This window comes from Erpetoichthys calabaricus, chromosome 11 (assembly GCF_900747795.2).
Source record: "Erpetoichthys calabaricus chromosome 11, fErpCal1.3, whole genome shotgun sequence".
NCBI lineage: Eukaryota > Metazoa > Chordata > Cladistia > Polypteriformes > Polypteridae > Erpetoichthys > Erpetoichthys calabaricus.
Window position 1 is genome coordinate 43,149,465 of NC_041404.2, and position 25,231 is coordinate 43,174,695.

The window sequence follows — 25,231 nt, forward strand, 5'->3', positions numbered from 1 at the left end:
AATACTCCATTGACACTGATTTCTCCAGATTTGGGGTGTAAATTGAAAGTCTGAAGTATTGTTTGTGCTGTATGTACATTAAATGAATATCTTAATTCTGCATTCAGGCCCTCGTCTTTGTCTGACGCTTTTAATTTGGTAACAATTGTTCCTTTTGCTGCGTCTTCGCTAACGTTCACTTCATAGATTTGTTTATCGAATACTGGAGGATTATCATTTGCATCAAGAACAACAACCGTGATTTTAACAGTGCCCGACAATTGAGGGATTCCACAGTCCGTGGCGGTTAAGACTAAATTATATGATGCTTGAATTTCTCGATCTAAAGAGTTCTTAATTACAAGATACACGAAATGCGAACTATCTTTCCATGTGTCGAAATATGAATATTCATTCAGTGCATAATTACATACCGTATTATTGCCAGCATCGGGATCCTCGGCTTTCATCAGTAAAAATCTTTCACCTTGCAGGGCAGATTCTGAAATGTTTATCTGAGTCGAGGCGAGTGAAAATTTCGGAGTGTTGTCGTTTACATCCAATATTTCCACTTCAATACCGAAAATCTGAAAGGGATCTTTAATAACAGCCTCCATATTAATAACGCACTCTGGTTTAAACGCGCATATGAATTCCCGGTCGATTTTCTCCTTGATGAATAAATTTCCATTTGACTCGTTAACATTCAAGTACTGTTTCCAGCGACCGAAAGCAAGCTGAAGCTTTCGTTTAGACAGATTAGCAGCATTTAGCCCAATGTCAGAAGCTATATTGCCTATTACTGTTCCTTCCTCCATTTCTTCTGGTGTAGAATAACGAATATGCAGGCAATCCAACTCGCAAATTGTGGAAAATATTATGAAGAGAAACAGCATTTTATCCATATCCGAAAATAAAGTGAAACACGTCATTTAAATGCAAAATAATATATAGGATGCTATATTTATGTATAAAAAATGTAAGAACAACACCTACAAGACATGCATCTGCCTAGTGAGAAGCTTCTAAAGCTTTAATTATTGGTAAACAGCGACACTCTGAGGCTGAAATTTATCAAAACCCGAACTTCATGTCAAAACAACAGAACCCCTTGAAAACATTTTACACCAATAAACCCTAAACTATTTGCTGTTCTTTCTTTCTTTCTTTCTTTCTTTCTTTCTTTCTTTCTTTCTTTCTTTCTTTCTTTCTGTGCCCCTGTCAACTTTAGCATGCAGTGAAAGATTAGTTGTTAAAGACCCATATACATCATTTTAAATGCACAATATTTCCATACTAGTTATATACATATTTCACGAGATAGGTCAGAGGACAAAAAAAAAAATAAAAATAAATAAATATGATCGTCTGGATACAAAGTACCAGGAGTCTAAGTCATTTTGAGTTTCTTCTCACATTGCCAAGATTAAGACATACTAGTTAGGCTGATTAAATATTCCAGATGGACGCAATGCTCAAGAATTTGTCCTTAGATTTGTTTGTCACTTGTTTGATATCTTTATCCAAGGTAACTTACAACATCTGCTCTATGCAATTAGGTGAACTTGTTTACCTTTTCCAATTCCACAGGCTGAAGAAGTGACTTAGGTATGGTCACACAATATCAGTAATAGGATTTGAACCCACAACCTGAGGGTTTCAAGTCCCAAACCTTAATCATTATGCCACATTGTCCAGTATTGGTTAATATTGTATATTTGATGCTGCCATGATGGATTTTGTTTTTTGGTGATAATGAAATGGTTTAAGAGGGTTTCAGGATGTTTTCTTATGTTACTGTTCCCGTACTCTAATAGACAAGGACCACTGATTTAATTTGTTTCATAAAGATTCACCGCACACCTGTCCATTTGCTGTCATTTCTTTTTACTATTAATGGGAGATAAATCTTATCTCTTCATTATCAGGTGGAAGGTGAAAAATAACTAGTTCGTCACAAGTGAGATGCTTGCAAACTCTCACACTCACAATGGGCTATTTTGGAGGTGTCTGACAATTAAACCTTGGGCATATAAAAAAGACCAGAGTATAGCCTGAGTAAAACCAAAAAAGTGTTTACCAGAGCACCCAAATTTCAAAGAAACAGTTACTGATCAAACCAAGCCTCATTAGTTTTAAGGCAGCTAGCCATAGTGTTCATCATTTGAGTCCAGTGCTAATTATTCTTTCAACTATAATGATAATAATAATTTACATTTATATAGTGCTTTCCTTACTACTCAAAGCATTTTTCATACTGAGCGAGAAGCGACTTCAACCACCATTGATGTGTAGCATCCACTTAGATGATGTCACGGCAGCCATTTTTGTGCCAGTTAGGTCACACATTAGCTGTTAGGTGATGAAATGATGAGAGATTAGATGTAGATGATGATTAGGGGGGTCAGAATGACTAGGCCATTTGGGGCAGTTTAACCTGAATATTGGTATACACCCTGTTCTTTAAGAAGGATGCCCTGGATCTTTTATGACCACAGAGAGTCAGGACCTCGGTGTTACATCTGATCTTAAGAACTGTGCCATTATTACTGCACACTATCTCCATTACTGCACTGGGGTAGTAGGATTCACAATCAGACCACAGGGTAAGCACCCCCTGCTGCCCTTCCAACACCTTTTGCAGCAGCAACACAAGCTTTCAGTCGGTGGTCTCCCATCCTAGTACTGGCTAGGCCTGAACATGCTTAGCTTCAGCTGGATGACCTCTTTCAAGGTGCATGTTGTATGGCTGCTGGCTACTATAGCAACATAAAGTAAAAATCTCAAATTTTCTTTATTATTCTGATGTGAAACATGTTTTTTCTTAGTAGTTTGTAATATTTTTTTCTAGAACTTTCCTTCAGTTTTGTTGGATCATTTTCCAATTATCCTTCAGCCTTCCGAACGGGAGTAATTTTTGCAAATGCCTTGTCCACGACCTAAATGAGTGATGCTTTTTGCATGACTTGATTCTATTCATACCAAATCATATATGATGATAGTTAAACGTGGTTTTGAGAGCATACTTGACTTAGTTTACAGTGTTTTGTTGGTTACATGTACTGTATAATAAGCAAATGTGCCAAAATACTGTAGTTTAAATCATCAATCTTTTCTTTTTGAAGAGTTTAGACCTGTTATTTTTTCAGATGTGCAGCAAAAATGCATCTCTTCATCTTACTAATATTTATGCTGGCCTTGTTGACATGTTTTTTAAGTTTCCTCACTTTTTTCTTTTACAAAAAAAAAAAAAGCCTGTCACAATAAGCTCTGCTTGGGATAAGTGAAATTACAAATTTGTGTGTTTGAATATCATTATCCACCCTATTCCTTTCTGCTATTAGTACTCATAAACAGATGATCATAGGCAAACAACATTCCATTTCCTTTTCATTTTCACAAGAAAACACCTGTGCATTATAAAAGTTTGAAACATGAAAAACAAAGCCAGCAATGGTAGTGCTTTAAAATAGGAAAAATATCAATTCTATTAGGTACTTTCACGGTGATGAAAATGGAAATATACATGGAGTCTGGAGTGAAAGATGCCACAGAGTCCAAATAGAACAAGACTTTTGATAAACCAATTCCATAAAGAATCTCTATCTCAAAGTCCCTCCCTTAAGAGCTTTTTGGACATATCTGAATGACAATTTTAGAAACTGTCTATAAGCACACTACTCATAGCATTGGCTTTTCTGCAGGCCATTCCTGTTTCTCCTATCCTCCTCTTGCACTGGTTGCCTTAATACTCAGTCATCTGGTATGGGCATCTCTCCTTGTGACACAGATATCATTCTCACACTTCTGTTTTTTTTCTTTACTTTGCCACACTTTACAACAGTCCTCTGATGAATGGTCAAGTACAGTTTAGAATTCTTCTTTTTGATCTCTCATATGCTGCTCCATCACAATTCCCCCATCATACCTTACATCTTTGTTTCATTGTGTGTCTTCCTGACTGCCCTGTCTTCAATTGCTGTCAGCTTGTTCCTTATGCCCTTTCTCTTGTACCCTTCTTATCATAGAAATCCACCTTTTTGGTGTAGTGCCATTCTACAGAAGTACACAGATTTTTCCCCTGGAATTTGTTTTTTCTTTTACTTACTAGTCATGTACATTAAAGCAGTTTGTTAAAACAGTGCCCAATTCTCAACTTGTCCAACAAAGGAAATACATACAGTATAGAATGATTTATCAGCCTTTTTACTTTTTCATATATGAAATATAGGGAAGGTATTGTAATCATCCAAAGATTCAATGTTGAGATTTTGATGAATCTCGACGTTTTAGGCCTCCCTGAGTCAGAAAATACCATTTCTGGAATTATGTCTGTGTGTCTGTATGTGTGTGTGTGTGTATAAATAGGATAACTTGAGTACGCTTTTGCTTCAGTCAACCAAATTTTGCATACAAGTATTTGGTACAAAACATAGATTTCTATCAACTTTTTCTCTATTTCCGTTAACTGGAAGTGGTACTTTACCTTTTATTCATTCTTTTGTAGAGTCTGATTTATTCAGATTTACTTTCATAATAATTGTTCAATATACTGTATTATTAATTTGACTTGATTTGTTGTTGATGGTTTTTAATGTACATAAAATAAAAATATAATCATTGTCTTGCGGTTTACTCCTCAAATATCCATCCCCATATCTGAGTAAAGTCTTGGGGAGACCACTCCCGGTTTTTTTATCTGACTGATGAAGGTTTCTTGCCAGATCTTACTTCACTGTCCCACTCCAATAACATCCTTTTCCTGCATCGTGTCTTAGTAACTTGGTGGAGTGTTGCTAAGATTAGGCACACTCTTACTTGTCATTGTGGATCACTACTAGCTTTCCCAGTATCTGAGTTGATTGAACTAGGGGGCAATCACTTTCATATTCAGCGTTGTTAATAGAATAAAATTTCTTAGAAATTAAATTGATTTTTTTTTATTTACTCAGATACCTAAATCTAATTTTATCTAATGTTTTTGAATATTCGAAAAATGTAAAAGTCAAAAATGTGTAATATTACTGGAAATCAGAGAGGAGGAAATACTTATTTTTACAATACTGTTTATGTGTAATTTAATGTATTTAATAAATTATTAAAATAAAATAAATAGCCTAGAAGTTTTTTTTTTATAAAATACTTCTTAATTTTACCAAAGAAAATGCACAATATTAATTAGAAATATACAGTTCCACAGACAAAGGCATTAATGTTATTACAGTGTATTAATTTAATAAAAGAGAAAAAAAGAGAAAGGTAAAATAGTAAAAAAAAAAAAAAATAATAATAATAATAAAATTACTGATGAAAAAATATCTTAGATCCTATACACATAAATGCAAACACATCAAGAGTATATGAGGGGTAATATAAAAGCTATTACCCTGAACTTGGAAAGCTTATGCTGATTTTGTAAATGCTCCAACTAAATAAAATAATAACTTAAAATAATTTTAAATATATTGACTTTACATGATAATTTCCTATCAATTAACCAAACCCTAAAACCAAACTTGTTTTCAGAAATTTTACTTTCACATTTTAATTAAACTGGATAGTTCCCTAGTGCCACATTTATGACATTTTGCTTAGATTCAAACAAAAAATTATGCACATCCCCAAAAACAGGAAAATGCATAAACCAAAATATGAATCAAATTTATAAAATATAGCTTCCACACATTTCATTGCAATTTACCCTTTATAAATCACAATCACCTTGTAAATACGTATACAGGAATGCATCTTGAGCGCCAAACTGAATCAGCATCATGTTGCAGAACTTGATTGACTGGTAGAGCAGCACCCACCTAACACTTTGAGACCCAACTACCTGAGTTCAAGAGTATCTGACTTTGCTTCATAACTGAGGATACAAGATTATGCGCAGCATTATAGCACCTATCTTCTGTGTTCTGGAGGTCCTAACATCTGATCGGCTAGCCACTTTCACTTTGCAAATGTAATGACTTGATTGCTGTCATAATGAGTAGTAAAGGCCATTATGAAAAACTGAGTGGTAAGCTAATTAACCTCCAACAAGCCAGTCACCACATAAAACACCATCGTAACTTCCAAAGCTTTGCCTCAAAATAAATGACTCACAGGTTGACCCAGGTCACGGAGACATAATGTTTGTCAGCAACATCTTGGCATCACAGATGACTTGTGCATTAATGGAATGTCACTGCTCACACTTAACAAAAGCATCTTCATTCTCACCAGGTGCCCTTATTGCATTATGAGTGCAGTAGATTGCTCAGGGAACCAGACATTACAGCAAATTGCCTTTTTATGTTGGCAAAAAGACATTATGTTTTATGTGTGTGCACCCACACTATACAATAACTGGATGTTGTGATTTGTCAGTTGTTTTACTGGCTTCCAGCACACTTAGTATAATGGAGTGAAGCTTGGCTGAGATACAGTATTCCTGACCTGTTGGCTTGTTCCCTGATAGCTGACAACAAATAACCTATATATATGAACTCATGAATAAACAAAAAAGTTCTCAGTGCAAATTGGCAGCACTGGCCCTCTGAAAAGGGAGCTAAAATACAGTCTGTACATTATATTATTCATATCTGAATATATTTGACATTTCAACACACCTTATAATAACAACTTAGTAATATGAATTATTTTTGCACACAATTAATCATTTAACTAGTTTCGCTACATTTCCCTACTTTATCAAGAGTATCGACATTTTCCAGTTTCCCAGAAATGTTGCATATGCATGGGTCATAGTTGCTGTAAATATCTGCACATTCCCCTGTCAGGTTTTTTTTATAAATCCCAATGTTTGCACGGGAAGTTGTGTACATTTTGTGCTTGGCTTGCGAAATCTTTATAAATAAGGCTCTGATCACTTATCAAAACTATATTATTATTATTATTGTTGTTATTATTATTATTATTATTATTATTATTATTTAACATTGAAAAATAACCACTATATATATATATATATATATATATATATATATATATATATATATATATATATATATATATATATATATATTCAACCATTCTATGATCTGCTCCTCACAAACTGAGGGCACCGTGGCGGATGTTAGCAGATTGCTGGCCAACCACAAGCGTTACCTGGTATGTAACCACCCATACAATCAGATTGTGACACAGACTACGAATGCCGTGAATGTAATTACCCCGATCTACATGCTGTCAAATAAACGAACCACACGCCGTGGCGCAACATTAGGGGCATCGCCTCTGACTCCGAGGTTCGATTCCCGAGAGGGAGTGCAGTGGAGTGTGTACACCTGATGAGCCCAGAATGAGGGCGAAACACGTGTCGTGTACTCTTTGCATTTATTTGACAGTAAACTATTTCAACCATTCTATGATCTGCTCCTCACAAACTGAGGGCACCGTGGCGGATGTTAGCAGATTGCTGGCCAACCACAAGCGTTACCTGGTAGGTAACCACCCATACAATCAGATTGTGACACAGACTATGAATGCCGTGAATATATATATATATATATATATATATATATATATATATATATATATACACAGTATATATATATATATACACATACAGAGTGAGTCAAAATTATGTTAACATTTAAATGGTGGAAACAATTAATTTAGAAAACATACTTTATATGTGCAAATTCATTTACAGGAATGTCTCAACCTGTTAACCATCATGTTCGACACACAAAAACCAACGATCAACAGTACCATGTAAAGACCAGACACACATTATGAGGGGAATAGATGATACCATAGTCCGTATTCTGTTCTTCAGGTCATTGATAACACAAACTTTCCTATTATACACGCGCTCCTTCACCATACCCCATAACCAGAAATCACATGGTGTCAAATCAGGGGAGTGTGGAGGCCATGGCAATGGACCTGGAAAGGTGTGGTCAAGATAAAAATAATCCATTTGTGTTAACATAATTTGAGACTCACCCTATATATATTATAGGGCGGAGTGGTGGCTCTGAGGCTAGGGATCTGTTCAAATCACGTAAATGCCAAAAGGGACTCTGCTCTGTTGGGCCCTTGAGCAAGGCCCTTAACCTGCAATTGCTGAGCGCTTTGAGTAGTGAGAAAAGCGCTATATAAATGCAAAGAATTATAATTATTATTTGGTTATATAGTGGCTGTCTCAAAGTGAAGGAAAGACTGTTCATGTAGTGTAGGATGTGACGTTGACTTCCAAGATTACTGAAGAGAAACATGCCCAGCACCACCTTCTTAGCCACACAAGTCTTTGGCATTATGTCATGACTTTATCATTCTCTAACATTCGACCAAACGGTGAAGATTGCAAAAACTTCAGAAAAAGGGTGGTCCCTTAATGCAAATTAACAAAACTTATACTCTTGAAGCATTTAAAAAAAACCTCAAAACTGCTCAAGCATTCTGGAAAATATCAAAAAATTGCAATAGATGATATTCTCTTTTACTCCATTTTGAAAAACATACAAAAAATCACGATTTTTTTCTGCAATCTGTTGCAGCTTCTTATCAGCATATTTTGGCTCAGACAAGTTAACCGCACACTAAAGGTTTCTTCATTATCATTGTCTGGTTTATACATTTTCTAAATCCTTGCATAACATAATATTTAATGACAAAATATTATTTATGTTTGCAGTACTATGTAAGTAGGATTTCAGCTGTATGATTTATGATATAAGCTACAAGAGGCCTCGTCCCAGGGGTGAAAGTTTGCTATTATGGAGAGAGAAAATGAAGTAATGAGTTCAGCCAAACTTCTTGAAAAATGGTGGAGTTTCACAGGAATAAAATATATCTGTGAGAAAATTATATGGATATGCACTTTTCTAATATTAGTGAAATTTGAACATGTGAACCAGTGCTCTGGAAGAGACTCAACTTTAAAGTTAAACATTTTCTCTGATGCTGCATAGACCAGTGGTTCGCAAATTCAATCCTGGGGGCCCTTCTGGCTGCAAGTTTTTGTTCCATCAAGATTTACAATCAGTTGTAATAAATGATAATAATTGATCTCATTTAATTAGCTGGTCTTTTATCTCTTCTTTTATTCTGCATTGCGAAAAGCACAGCATTGTGATTTTTATATTTATATTTATAAGACATTTAGAAGTATGTCTAATGCTTACCTTTCTTTTTCTGTGTAATTTCCTCCCTTTATTGTATCCTAATATTGACAATTAAAAACAAGTGGTGTAGACACCTTGGCAAACAACACTGAATGATGAAAGGCTGCAACTACTTTAGGGTCAGACCCACTAGTTAGTAAATAATGGATTGAATAACCAGAACACAACGAAAAACAGAATGAAAATCAGGATGAAAATATTATTATAAGGTAAAAAAAAAAATCCCATATAATTTCTTAGGTCATTTTAATAAAAGATTGTCAAACTTAGTCTTGTAATTTCTATGTTGAACCAAAACACAGAAACTGGGATATACCACCTCACTTAGTTAGGCTAGGAGTCCAATTAAAAACAGAAGTTGGCTGAACAAAAACCTGCAGCCACAATTGGGACAGAGTTTAGGAACCACAAGCAGAGACCACCATAGTTAGTGACTGGGGTGGGGGCATTTTTTGTCTATTAATTTACAGAAATGGCCTTACTTAACAACGCACATGTCAAGGGACCAGTTAATGTATGTATTCCACAATTCCTAAAAAACAACTTTGACCACAAAATACCCAACTTACTCTTTAAAATTCTCATGCCGTCTGTTCTCCTAAGTAAGCAACACGGTCTCATCCATTATAGTCTGATAATGCATGGTGTCATATATTGGCTCCAAAGCTGGAATGTTCCCTTCAAAGAAGGTAAAACTGACCTGGAGGCTTTGCAGTACAATCAGGCCTTTTTGATTTTCTGTTATTATTCCTCATTGCCTCCCTTTATTTGCAGGTAGTCAGGCACCATTTTTATGTACTGCATTTATTAACTATACTCTAGTCTTCTGTTGGAGTACTGCTTACCGTAATTGACTATAAGCTAATTAGAGGGGCAAGCTCAGTTATAGTACACATTCTGGACACCCCAGAGGTAGTAACAAAGGAGAGAATTAAAAGAAAACTGAATGCCATTATTAACAATGCTGCACATCCTCTCCATGACACACCAACACTGAGTACTTTCAGACAATGAGTAATTCAACAGAAGTGTGTCAAGAAACATGACTGGGTCTCCTTTATACCAATAGCAGTATGTCCACATAATGATTCACTGCAAAAGCCAGGTCAAAAGTTTTATTGTCTAGATGTGTCCTGCTGGGGTGTCCACTGTCTTTACTTCCTTGGATAATTTCCTTTTTTCTGGAAGCAGTGGTAGTGCTGCTGCTTTGCAGTAAGGAGACTGGAAGATTGTGGGTTCGCTTCCCGGTTCCTCCCAGTGTGGATAGCGCTTTGAGTACTGAGAAAAGCGCTATATAAATGTAATGTATTATTATTATTATTATTTATTAAATATGATGAGAACTAACCATCCTAGGTATGTGACTAATAATCTTTACAACCATTTTCCACTAAATTGTGGTTTACGGATGAAATGGGTAGAATCTTCTTTAGATGCAATGTGTGTATTTATTTTAGTTAAATGAAGGAATTTAGTTGTTTAAATTGTAACAATAATTTCCCTGTTTAGCAGCATATCTATACAGTTTCTGAATAGTAATAACAAATAAATAATGAAGACGAATGACGGCATATATGTATCTGCATTTTTTACAAACACCTTGCAGTTGCATAGCACTACTTGACATAAATGTATTCTGCTATAGTTCACGGATGCTTGGGTAGTAGGTATGAGAGGCCTTCAAAAGTTTAATCTTCTAAAAAGGCAATAACCAAATGAAAATGCAATCTTTGTAATACCAATAAATGCATAATAACTACATTTAAGCTTGAAAACATTCTGATTTAACAGTATAAAAAGGCTAGATTAGTTGATCTTAATCTTTTCCCTAATTATGAGAAACATCATTCTCTTTTGCAAGCCAGACATGCAAAATACCTTGTATACAAACAATATCTTATAAAAAGCATAGTCTTTCAAAAAAAAAAAAAAAAACTTGTTTAAGATGTAAATTGTGCTTTGAATGTCTGTAGTAGGGTGGCATGGTGGTGCAGTGGTAGCAGAGACCTGGGTTCGCTTCCCGGGTCCTCCCTGAGTGGAGTTTGCATGTTCTCCCCGTGTTTGCGTGGGTTTTCTCTGGGTGCTCCAGTTTTCTCCCACAGTCCAAAGACATGCAGGTTAGGTGCATTGGCGATCCCAAATTGTCCCTAGTGTATGCTTGGTGTGTGGGTGTGTGTGTGCCCTGCGGTAGGCTAGCACCCTGCCAAGGATTTGTTCCTGCCTTGCACCCTGTGCTGGCTGGGATTGGCTCCAGCAGACCCCCATGACCCTGTGTTAAGATATAGCAGGTTGGACAATGACTGACTGACTTCTCTAGTATGAAACTGAGAAAAGTTCACACAAAAACTGTTAAAATGTGTTTAGCCTCTCTGAAAACATTATGCAATAACATACTAAAGAAATTCTTTACATTGGTGTTGCTAAAAATATAATTTGAAAAGACTTGCAAAAGCATTCACATAACCATCGGCTGTTGTTAAACTTAAATATTTTCTGGTTTACTTTATTTTTTAGCAAAATTCTTGATAGATAGATAGATAGATAGATAGATAGATAGATAGATAGATAGATAGATAGATAGATAGATAGATAGATAGATAGATAGATAGATAGATAGATAGATAGATAGATAGATGTCCTCACAGGTGGCGCAGTGGTAGTGCTGCTGCTTTGCAGTAAGAAGATTGTGGGTTCGGTTCCTCCCTGTGTGGATAGCACTTTGAGTACTGAGAAAAGCGCTATATAAATGTAATGAATTATTATTAGATAGATAGATAGATAGATAGATAGATAGATAGATAGATAGATAGATGTTGAAGAAAACAAAAAACTATGTCTGATAAAAAAACTGCTGTATGTTAAAAAAAATGTTCTTCCCTGTTGCCTTTAAATCGACGTGCCTACATAAAATTATGTTGTCTCCTACACAGGTGTACAGTATAATTTGTCTGTTTATTGTATAGAAGGGATTTGGTCATTCAAACTCTGTGAACTTCACTAACTAATAAACATTATAATCATTGTTTAATTCTCATTGTGAATGCAAATATTATGTAAGTGACTGGAACACGTTTGCAGGAAGTATTCTGTTTAACTGCATGTACAATATCTGAACTGAAATATGGATTTTTCACCAAATGTAAATACAGTATCTATGAAATCTTCAGTTAAACAAAACTGCTACTTATTAATTTTTAAACAGCTTTGGCTTTCACAATTCAATTAGGAGAATATCTTGTGAAATTGCTTTTATTTTCATTCTTAAGTCTTGTATCTAAAGGATCTATCAACCATACCAGTGTCTAGCCAGTCTGCATTTTTGTAAAAAGAAATAGTATCTAACTTTTAGCTTACAATGTCAAATGTTGTCTTTATCCAATCATAGCCTTACTTAACAACCTTACCTCCACTGGTGTTTGACACATGTCATTTACTGCTCCCTGTCCCAAGTTCCTCTCTAAACTGGAGATGATAAAGCCAGATCCATCGGGTATGGACCGCCTCACAAGCATTTTTCCTTTCCTTGATTCTGCTAAAAGCACGCTGTGCCAGTAAGCATCACTAGAAATCAGCGTTGAATTTGCCGGCAGCTCAGAGATCACTGAATTCCTTTGGTTGTAACAGTTTATGTTATTTGAAGATTTTTGACTGTTTTCACCCTGTGGACTATGCTGACATTTGCAAACAATAAGGATTATCAGAGTTAGGAGGAACATAAAAGAAGCTCCAGCTAGTCCAACAATTAAATACATATCTAATGATAAAAAGTTTTCCGCCTCCACAACCTCATCATTCTGGGCTAATGTGCTTTTTGATTCTGGATCAAATCTTGATATGAGAATGGTGACAGTAGATGAAAGTGAAGGATTTCCATTATCTTGGGCTTGGATGACCAGTCTTTGTTTCGATGAATCCCTATGACCCAAACGTCTTCTCATTCGAAGTTCACCATTGTATTTATCTAAAGTGAACAGTGTCTGGTCAGTTATCTGAAGCAGATGGTAGGTAATTCTTGAATTTTGCACAGAATCCTCATCAATTGCAATTATTTTTGTAACTAGAAATCCTTCTTCAGCAAAGCTAGGTATTATCTCAGAGGCTACAGTGCCATGTGGTCGCCATGGGGAAACAATGATGGGAGTGTTATCATTTACATCAAGAACAGTTATGGTGACTGTTACACAGCTGCTTAGTGGAGGATTACCAGAGTCTATAGCTTCCACTAAAAAAGTAAAAGATGTCTCTATTTCATAATCAAACGATTGCAGTGCATAAATATTCCCATTGTCCTGGTTAATGGAGAATAGTTCTGACAGTGTTCTATTTTCATGTTCACCTTTAAGAATTGAGTATTTAAGAACACTGTTTTCCTTTGTATCAGGGTCATTGGCAGTTAAAGTGCAAAGCAGAGATCCAGGGATATTATTTTCTGAAGCAGAAATTTTATAGTTATCATATGAAAACAACGGTGGGTTATCGTTGACATCTATAAGATCTATGGTTATTTTTCTACGATTAGACAAGGGAGGAGTACCCTTATCCTTAACCATTATTGTAATATTATAGCTAGGATTCGTTTCCCGATCCATGGGATGTGACGTTATAAGCGCGTAATAGTTTTCCGTCGTCTGCTGAAGTAGAAAATCAGAATTCTCTAAGACATAACAGTCCACCTTTCCATTGTCCCCTGAGTCGAGATCCTTAATGCTGAAAAGAGCGATTTCTGTACCCAGGGGTACATTCTCCAGGACTGACGTCATAATTGAAGTAATGATGATTTCTGGGTAGTTATCATTGCTGTCCTTAACGTGTATTATTATTTTGCAATGCCCTGCTAATGGACTAGGCCCGATGTCTTTTGCTTCAACATATAATTCGTAATTTCTTATCATTTCAAAGTCTAATGCTCCATTGACACTGATTTCACCAGTTGTGGGGTTTAAAGTGAAAGGCTGAAGTATTTCTTCTGCAGTGTGTGCCTTAAATGAATATCTTAATTCTGCATTCAGGCCCTCGTCTTTGTCTGACGCTTTTAATTTGGTAACAATTGTTCCTATTGCTGTATTTTCGATAACGTTCACTTCGTAGATTTGTTTATCAAATACTGGAGGATTGTCATTTGCATCAAGAACAAACACCGTGATTTTAACAGAGCCCGACAATTGTGGGATTCCACAGTCCGTGGCAATTAATAGTAAATTGTATGATGCTTGAATTTCTCGATCTAATATACTCTTAATTAGCAAATAGAGGAAATGCGAACTATCTTTCCACGTGTCAAAATAGGAATTTTCATTTAGTGCATAATTACATACCGTGTTATTTCCAACATCAGGATCCACGGCTTTCATCAGTAAAAATTTTTCCCCTTGCAAAGCAGATTCTGAAATGTTTATCTGACTCGAGGCGAGTGAAAATTTCGGAGCGTTGTCGTTTACATCCAGTATTTCCACTTCAATGTCGAATATCTGAAAGGGATCTTTAACAACAGCCTCCATATTAATAACGCACTCTGGTTTAAACGCGCATATGAATTCCCGGTCGATTTTCTCCTTAATAAATAAATTTCCGTTTGACTCGTTAACATTCAAATATTGCTTCCAGGGACCGAAAGCAAGCTGTAGCTTCCTTTTAGATACACTAGCAGCATTTAGCCCAATGTCAGAAGCTATATTGCCTATTACTGTTCCTTCTTCCATTTCTTCTGGTGTAGAATAACGAATATGCAGGCAGTCCAAATCGTATATTGTAGAAAATATAATGAAGAGAAATAGCATATTATCCATATCCGAAAATAAACAGAAATACAGCATTAAAATGCAGAAGAGCACACAGGATTCGATATATATCTTAAAAAATGTAAGAACAACACCTTCAACACATTCATCTGTCCAGTGAGAGGCATCTAAAGCTTTAATTATTGGTGAACAGCGACACTCTGAGGCTGAAATTTATCACAACCTGAATTTCATTTCAAAAGAACAGAACCCTATCAAAACATTTTAGACGACTTAACCCTAAACTAATTGCTGTTCTTTCTTTCTTTCTTTCTTTCTTTCTTTCTTTCTTTCTTTCTTTCTTTCTGTGCCTTTGTCAACTTTAGCATTCAGTGAAATATTAGGTTGTAAAAGAACCATATCCATAATTTTTAATGAACAATATTTGCATCTAAGTTATATAAATATATTTATTTCATGAGATAAGTAAGAAGACAGAAAATGAAAGAAAAAACAGTAATTATTTACATTGGATACAATCGGAGTACCAGGAGTTTAAGTCATTGTGAGTTTCTAGTGATCATTCAATGACTTATTTGGAGAAATTGAATGGTCATGATTATAATTTCCTATATTATTAACTTCAATTATTAAAACTATATAACAAGCAACATCAGATCTTATGCATTATTAATAACCATTTAATATTTTTTATGACAACCAATCATTCAGTACCGCAAGTTCTAATAAGTAAATAGTGTCCATTTAACCTATAATAGGCCTTATTGTGTACATGACATAAGCTAATTTATGCCTGAAGTATATATTTTACAAATTGAGTTTAAACCAGACTGTGAGCCATTACTACATAAGCAAACAACACCCATTTCCTTTTTTGTTTTCACAAGTAAACATTTGTGCAGTATAAAATTTAAAACATGAATAACAAAGCCAACATTGACATTATGCATGGTGGGTCAAATTGCTTGATTGCTTCAAAAATAGGAAAAATTTCAATGCTATTAAATGTTCTCTGTTCACTGTGATGAAACTGGAAAACTATATCAAGTGTGGAGTGAGATATGCCATTAACTCCAAATAGAACAAGGCTTTTAATATGTAGCCAATTTCATTAAGACAAGCTCTACCACAAAGCCCCTCTAACAAAGGTTTTTGGACATATTTACATATCAGCATTGACTTTCCTGTTTTTCCTATCCTCACCTAGTGCGGATAGCCTTGATGCTCAGTCATATGGTATGGGCATCTCTCTTTGTGACACAGACATCATTCTCACACTGATTGTTTCATTACTTTGCCCTGCTCTACAACAGTTCTCTGATGGATTGCCAAGTACAGTTTATAATTCTTCTTCCTCCTGTTCCCTTGTATCCCGCTCCATCACATTTCCCCCATCATACCCATTCATCTTTGTTTCCTTCTGTGCCTTCCCAACTGCCCTGCCATCAAATACTGCAGGCTTGTTCCTTACACCCCTTCTCTTGTACTTATCTTTTCATAGAAATCCACCTATGCTGTATCGTCACTCTGCAGCAGCCTGCTTATTTCACCCTTTGACATGTTCCTCATTTCTCAAAATGAACTTTTACATTTTTTTTACTTACTAGTCATGAGCACCAAAGCTGTTTAATACTTGTTACTGTGACTTTTCTGCAGAGGAACTGATAGTCCTCAAATTAATATTCTCTGCACTTCTCCCATGGCCTGAACACGTCTAACTGTAACCGTTCCCCACTCTCAACTTGCCAAACAAAGGAGATACATACAAATTGATTTTTCAGCCTTTTTATCTGACATATGAAGTTTGCTTCACTTTCCCTCTCCAATAACATACTTTTCCTGCTTCATGTCTTACTAACTTGGATGCAATGTTACTAAGATTATTCACACTCTTACTTGTCTTTTGGATTAACTTTCAGTGTGGCTTTCCTCTTATCTGAGTTGATTGAACTAGGGGGAAATCACTTTTCATTTTCAGCTTTGTGAATAGAATAGAATTATTTGAAAATGATTTTTTTCTTTACTCAGATACCTTTATCTAATTGTATCTAATTTCTTTGAATAGTTGAAAAATATAAATGTCAAAAAATATGTAATATTTTTGGAAATTACAAAGGGGTATATACTTTTTTTACAATGCTGTGTGTAGGTAATATAGTGACAAAATTATTAAGAATTATTAAATTAAAATATATAGCCTAGACATTTTTTATATAAAGACACTTATTAATTTTAACAAAGAAAATACAAAATACTAATTAGAAATATACAGTTTCACACACAACGGCATTGAAGTTATTACAGAGTATTAATTTAATAAAAGGGGGAAAAATGAGAAAGGTAAAACAGTAAAAAAAATAAGTAATATTAAATTACTGATGGATAAATAGTTTAGCTCCAATACTCATAAATGCAAAATGTAATATCAAGAGTATATGATGGGTATTACAAAAGCTATGACCCTGAACTTGAAAAGTTTACTGTATTATGCTTTGTAAATGGAGAACAGTTTGCTCCCACTGAATAATAACTCAATGTAATTTTAAATATACTGATTGCACACTCTGTCATTATGTGATAATTTTCTGTCAATTAAGTAGACCCTAAAAGAAAAACCTTTACTTTAACATTTTAATTAAACTGGCAAGTTCCCTAGAGCCTCAATTATAAAACTTTGCATGGGTTCAAGCATAAAACTATGCTCATGCCAAAATAAAAATAGGAAAATGCATATGCCCAACAAATAAATCAAATTTATAAAACCTGGCTTCAAAACATTTCAATGTAATTTACCTTTTATAAATTACAAGCACCTTGTAACACTGTGACCCCACCACCTGCATTCAAGAGTATCTTGCTGTGCTTGCAGCTGTGGGTGGTCAGCCACTGTCATCTGAAAAATGTAATGACATGATTGCTATTACAATGAATATTACAGGCTGTTCTGAAAAACTGAGTGTTCAGTCAGTTAAATTCTAACAAACCTTTCACCACATACAGCATCATCATATCTGCCAAAGCTACTTTGCCTCAAAATAAATGACTCATAAGTTGCCCCAGGCCACAGAGACACAAAGTTTGTCAGCCACATACTTTGGCATCATAGATAACTTGTGCATACATGGAATGTCACTGTTCACAGTTAACAAAAGTATCTTCATTCTCACTAAGTGTCCTTATTGCAGTATGAGTGCAGCAGATTGCTCCAATTAGGAGAACCAGATATTGCTGTAAATTGCATTTTTACGTTGGCAAAAAAATGTTATGTTTTATGTATGTGCACGCACGCAATACAAACACTGGATGTAGTGTTTTGCCAGTTGTTTTAATGGCTTCCAGCACAGCGCATGTGATGGGGTGAAGCTTGACTGAGATTATCCTGAGTTGTCAACAACAAATAGCCTACATATTATAATACATTTAATATGTCACTGTGCTCTGTACAAACAATGTTTTATAAATCTGCTTCTTCTCACATGTACAGCTAACACAAGGCCAGATTTAGTACACAGGGGCTCATCATTTAGAACTGCTAGGCAAGCATTAGAAGACAAGAAAGGGACAACTATGAAAATGGGCATTGTACTATTTCTGTGTGACAGTCAGCATGACATTGGATCTTCTTTTCCTTGATTGGAATGGCATGATTTACCTAAGTAGGGGCCTGCACATGAAGAAAGGGTATAAAACCTTGGAACATTGTCCGGCACACCTTTGAAACCGACGGATGGATGGGAGATACCGTCATCCAAACCTAAAAATCCTTCCAGTGCAGCGACAAAAATGGCAGACTGTATACATCGAGATCCTACTTCGGTGAAAAGTCTTGTCGTGGCTTCCTCATCTGTTATTCCATGTATATCGTCATTAAAGAAAGATTATTTCTCCTATGTGATTTCTTACTGTCGTATGGCCTTTCAATATTATATCTATATAGTTTCAGGTTACTTAAGACGCTGCAATTAAAAAAGAACTTATTCCAATCAGGGAGCTAGCACCCCCTGCTGGAAAACACAGTATATAAACTAATGAAAAAACAAAAAAGTTCTCAGTGCAAATACACAGCACTGGCCCTCTTAAAAGAAAATTAAAATAAAGTCTATACAGCATATTAATTGCTTCTAAAGTGTAATATATTTGTCATAAAAACACACAAAGTTAATAAAAGCTCATTGATATGAATTATTATGCACATGAGTCATCATATAACTGGTTTGGCTGCGTTTTGCTACTTTGTCAAAAGTGTCATCATTTCCCAGCTTCTCTGCAATGTTGCAAATGCATTGGTCATGCTATAAAACAGTGGTTCTCAAACTGTGGGGCGGGCCCCCCTAGGGGGGCACGAAGTAACAAAAAGGGGGGCGCGAAGATGTGAAAAAAAGAAAACAAGAATCGAAAATATGAAAAATACATCTATTGAAACCAAAACAAATAACTTAAACTACATTCTGATACTAGAAAAATAAAGACAGAGTTAGATAAATGTCGATAAAAGTTAAGTAGGTATAATAAAATATGCATCTATGATAGATCATTAATTAAAAAAGAACAAATTGGTATTAGTGGGCTCCTTTCAAAAAAACGTTAGGGGGGGCGCGATTAAAACTGTTATGAAAACTCAGGTTGCAAATACTTAAAGGTTGAGAAATGCTGCTATAAACTTTCTTTTTAAATCCTAACACTTGTTGGAAAGTTGCATGCACACATGTCAAGCTTCTTTTTGTGCATAAGCTTTAAAAAAGTGTCTCTAACCACTAATTAAAACTGTATGTTTATTATTTAACATTTCAAAATTAGCAATTACACCAAGGTAATTAACATATATTTCCTTCTGCTGTCACAAGATGAAGGGAGGCTTGTTGGTGTGGTGTAGGGTGTCCAGTTGACTTCCAGCTTTATTGAAGACAAACATGCTCAGAGCCACCATCATGGCCACACAAGTCTTTGGCACTTAAAGTACTATTATGTCATGACTTTATCTTTCTCAATTTTTCTCAACTGGTGGAGATTGCAATAACTTCACAAATGGGTGATCTCTTAATGCAAATTAACTAAACCTTTACTATTTAAGCATTTGTCCCACTAAAAATAACTCAGACCTGCTCAAACCTTCTGTAAAATATCCAAAAAATTGCAATGGGTCCTTTTCTCTTTTACTCCCACTGGAAAACACAAAAACTCACCTCATTTTGCAACATTGCTGTTTGGTATCCTAACAAACCCATGAATCATTTTTTTCAGATTCAGTCATTGTTTAAAATTTTTCACACGTATACCACAAATCATGAATTCTCTTGGGCCTTGCCATAGCTTCAGGTTCTGAATTTTCCAGATGTGTCTGATTTTTATTCTCTCCTTTTCAATCTGTTTGCAGTCAGGTTAACAGCAGAATAAAGGTTTCCTTGTCATCATTGTCAGGTTTATCTATTTTCTAAATCCTGACATAAATCAATATTTATTCAGAAAAAAATTCTTTGTGCTTGCACTTCTATCTAAGTAGGATTGCAGCTGCATGATTTTTGTTACAAGCTACAGGATGGCACATCCCTGGCATTAAAGGTTGTTATTTTGCAGAGAGGAAATGAAGTAATGAGAACAGCTAAACTACTTGAAAAGTGGTGGAATCTCACAAGAATAAAATATATTTGTGAGAAAATTATATGGATATGCACTTTTCTGATATTAGTGAAACCTGAGAATATGAATGAGTGCTCAGGAAGAGACTCAGCTTTGAAGTGTAACATGTACTCTGATGCTGCCTGGACCAGTGGTTCTCAAACTCAGTCCTGGGGGCCCCCTGTGCCTGCAGGTTTTTGTTCCAACCAGATTTACAATCTATATATATAAAATCCCTATGTGCATCCAGGTGTCCGTGTGTGGGTGTCTTCTGATGAAGTGCGCATGCGCGGGGCATGGTGCGATGCGCGATATTACTGTCAGAGAAAGTTAGAGGCGTTTTACGGAAATGCAAACCAGTATTACTGCGAGAGGAAATTAAAGGTACACAATACAGTGACGCATATTACAGCCACATACAAACCAGTATTACTGTCAGAGGAGATTAAAGGCATATTACCGACGCGCACGCCTGTATTACCGCCAGAGAAAATTAAAGGTATATTACGGACGTACAAGCCAGCGGATGTACAAGACGGTATCCTTCAATAAGGGCACACACAAAAAGGCGAGCCTCAAAAGGGCCACCTCAATTGGGCGCAGCGAATAAAGGCGCGCGTAAATAAAGATCTGCACCTTTGTTGCTCTTCACATATTCCAGAGCCATTTGAACTAAATTATCTACGAACGCCTTTATTAGCCGCACTCAACTGAGGTCGCCCTTTTGAAGCTCGCCTTTTTGTGCGCGCCCTTATTGAATAGAGCCGTACAAGACAGTATTACTGCCACAGATAATTAAAGACACACAATACACGGCGGCAGCCCACGAAGAACAGTCAGCTCAGCAAATAAACATCAACAAAAGAAAGGCTGAAAGAAAGAAAAGTACGACCAACAAAAAGAATGAGGTCAAAGTCCCTTGCCATTTAATATAGACTGTTCCTACTAATGTTTACGCACTACTGTTCTAGCGCCCGTTATTGTAACGGGCTAAATGACTAGTCAGTTATAATAAATGATAACAACTGATCTCATTTACTTAGCTGGTATTTCTTCTCCTCTATTATTCTGCATTCAGAAAAGAACAGTATTATGATTTTTTACATTTATAAGACATTTTTTCAAATATCCTGCGGTAGGCTGGCGCCCTGCCCAGGGTTTGTTTCCTGCCTTGTGCCCTGTGTTGGCTGGGATTGGCTCTGGCAGACCCCCGTGACCCTGTAGTTAGGATATAGCGGGTTGGATAATGGATGGATGGATGGATTTTACAAATATTTTTATTTTGCTAAAGTTTTAAATGCTTAAATCTTTAGTTTTTTCTTATTATTTGCCATTTTTCTGTGTAATTCGTTCCCTTCATTGCATCCTAATATTGACAATTAAAAACAAGCAGAGGAAACACCCTGGCAAACAACACTGAAATTTATTAAATATAGTTAGTAAATAATGGATTAAATAACCAGAACAGCATGAAAAACAGAATGAAAATTTAGGATGAAAAATTTGTAGAAAAAAAAAAAACTATATTGTCCCCATATATCTTCTTGGTACATTAAAACATTATGAAACTTAATCTTGTAATTCATTGATCCTAAATCCGAGAAATAACAGCTCACTGAGTTAAGCTAGGAATCCAATTAAAAACAGACATTGGTTGTAACAAAAACCTGTGGCTTCATTGGGGACTAAGTTTGGGAATCACTGCCATAGACCACCACAGTTAGTCACTAGCAGAGGAACATTATTTTCTCTTTTAATTCACAGATATTGCTTTACTTAAAAACACAAGTTTCTGTGGCCAGTTAATATATTTATGACACAATTCCTAAAAGCAACTTTATCTGCCTGCGGTGGGCTAGCGCCCTGCCCAGGGTTTGTTTCCTGCCTTGCACCCTGTGTTCGCTGGGATTGGCTCCAGCAGACCCCGTGACCCTGTATTTAGGATATAGCAGGTTGGATAATGGATGGATGGATGGAACTTTATCTGCAAAATGCAAAACTTATTCTTTAAAGTTCTCATGCCATCTGTTCTCCTAAGTAAGCAACACAGTCTCATCCATTGCAGTCTGATAATGCATGCTGTCACATATTGGCTCCACTGCTGGAATATTCCCTTTGAAGAAAGTGAATTTGACACTTACCATGCAGCATGGAGGCCTTTCAGAACAGCCAGGCCTCTTTGATTCTCTCTTATTTTTTCTCATTGCCTCACTTTATTTGCTCGTGGTCAGGCACCCTGTGTATTTGCTTCTTCTATCTATCTGAACTCTAGTCTTCTGTTGGAATACTGCTTATCGTAATTGACTATATTTTATTACTGAATGTTTTATTGTCTACAGATTTCTTGCTGGAGTTTCCACTGTCTCTACTTCCTTGGATAATGTTTTTATAATAATAATTATAAATAATTTTTCCTGGTAATACCATGCGAAGTAAACATCCTATGCATAACAATCCTTACACCCATATTCCACTAAATTGTGGTTTACTGCTTCAATAGGCAGGATCTTCAATGAATGTAATGTCTGTTATCATTCTAGTTAAATTAAGGAATTTGGTTGTTTATGTTTTAAAAATAATTTCCCTGTTAACGAGCATATATAGACAGTTTTTGAATACTAACAACAAAACAATGAAGGAGAATGAAAGTATACATATATCTGCATGTTTTACAAACACCTTGCAGCTGCAAAGTACAATTTGACAAAAACATGTTGTGCTATGGCAGCATGGTGGCACAGTGTGTAGCGCTGCTGCCTCGCTTCCCGGGTCTTCCCTGCGTGGAGTTTAAATGTTCTCCCCGTGTCTGTGTGGGTTTCCTCCGGGTGCTCCGGTTTCCTCCCACAGTCCAAAGACATGCAAGTTAGGTGCATTGGCGATTCTAAATTGTCCCTAGTGGGTTCTTGGTGTGTGTGTATGTGTGTGCGCACCCTGCAGTGGGCTGGCACCCTGCCCGGGGTTTGTTACCTGCCTTGTGCCCTGTGTTGGCTGGGATTGGCTCCAGCAGACCCCTGTGACCCTGTAGCGGGTTGGATGATGGATGGATGGATGTTGTGCTATAGTTAACTGATGCTTGGGCAGTGGGTAAGAAACAGTTTAATCTTCTAAAAAAGACAACAACCAACTGAAAATGCAATCTTTGTAATGTCAGCAAATGCCTAATAAACATTTCCCTTTTCTGACCAAGCATCATGAAAACCATCACCCTCATAACAACCCAATAAAAACAAAAAAGGCAAAAGTCTTTATTTTGAGATCTGTGGTACTCATGATACCTCATGTGCAAAAATTATCCAGTAAAAAGCATGGGCCATCCAAAAAACTTGATAAAGATGCGAATTGTGCTTTGAAGTTCTGAAGTATGACATTGAAAAAAGTTCACACAAAAACTTTTCAAATTTGCTTAGTCTTTCTATTGACTTTATGCAAGGAAGTTCTGATCAAGCGCTTTAGCATTACTGTTGCTAAAAATGTCATTTGAAAAGACATGCAAGAGAATCTGCATAACCTTTAAGCGGAAATCTTTTCTTGTTTACTTTTTAAATACAGTACTTAGTAACTAGGAAGAAAACAAAAACTGTCTGTTAAAAACAACTGGTATAAACATTTAAAAAAATTAGCCTGCCTAGAAATGTTCCTGTCTGTTGCCTTTAAACTGACGTGTCTACATAAAATTGCGTTGTCTCCTACACAGGTGAACAGCACAATTGGTCTTTTTATCATATTGGAAGGATTTGGTAATTCAAAGTCCATGAACTTTACAAACTAATAAACACTCAACCAACCTTTGTTATGAAAAATTGAAACTAATCACTGTTTAATTCTCATTATGAATTCAAATATTATGTAAATGGCTGGAAAACGTTTGCAGGAAGTGTTCTGTTTAACCGCATCTGGAATATCTGAACTGAAATATGAATATTGTAACCAAATGTAAATAGAGCATCTATAAAATCTTCAGTTGAACATAACTGCTACTTATTACTTTTCAAACAGCATTGGCTTTCACAATTCAATTAGGAAAGCATCTTGCGAAATTGGATTTATTTTCATTTTTAAGTCTTGTATTTAAAGGATCTAGCAACCATAACAGTGTCTAGCCTGTATAGTCTTTCAAATAGGAAGCAGCGTCAAACGTTTAGCTTACAACTTGTTGAAATATTATTTTTAACCAATCATAACCTTACTTAAGAGTCTTACCTCCACTGGTGTTTGACACATGTCATTTACTGCTCCCTGTCCCAAGTTCCTCTCTAAACTGGAGATGATAAAGCCAGATCCATCGGGTATGGACCGTCTCACAAGCATTTTTCCTTTTCTTGATTCTGCTAAAAGCACGCTGTGCCAGTAAGCATCACTAGAAATCAGCGTTGAATTTGCAGGCAGCTCAGAGATCACTGAATTCCTTTGGTTGTAACAGTTTATGTTATTTGAAGATTTTTGACTGTTATCACCCGGGGGACTATTATGACATTTACAAACAATAAGGATTATCAGAATTAGTAGAAATATAAAACAAGCTCCAGCTAGTCCAACAATCAAATACATATCTAATGGTAAAAAGTTATCCAGCTCCACAACCTCATCCTTCTGGGCTTGCAGGCTTTTTGATGCTGGATCAAATTTTGATATGAGGATGGTGACAGTGGATGAAAGTGAAGGATTTCCATTATCTTGGGCTTGGATGACCAGTCTTTGTTTGGATGAATCCTTATGACCCAACCGTCTTCTCATTCGAAGTTCACCATTGTACTTATCTAA

General features: G+C 35.9%; 1 protein-coding gene across 16 annotated transcripts in view; it reads right to left on the reverse strand.

Annotated features, from left to right (window-relative positions):
- The window catches only part of LOC114661297 (protocadherin-10-like), a 287,170-nt gene that overhangs the window by 48,200 nt on the left and 213,739 nt on the right, over positions 1-25,231 (reverse strand). The window lies entirely within an intron of this gene.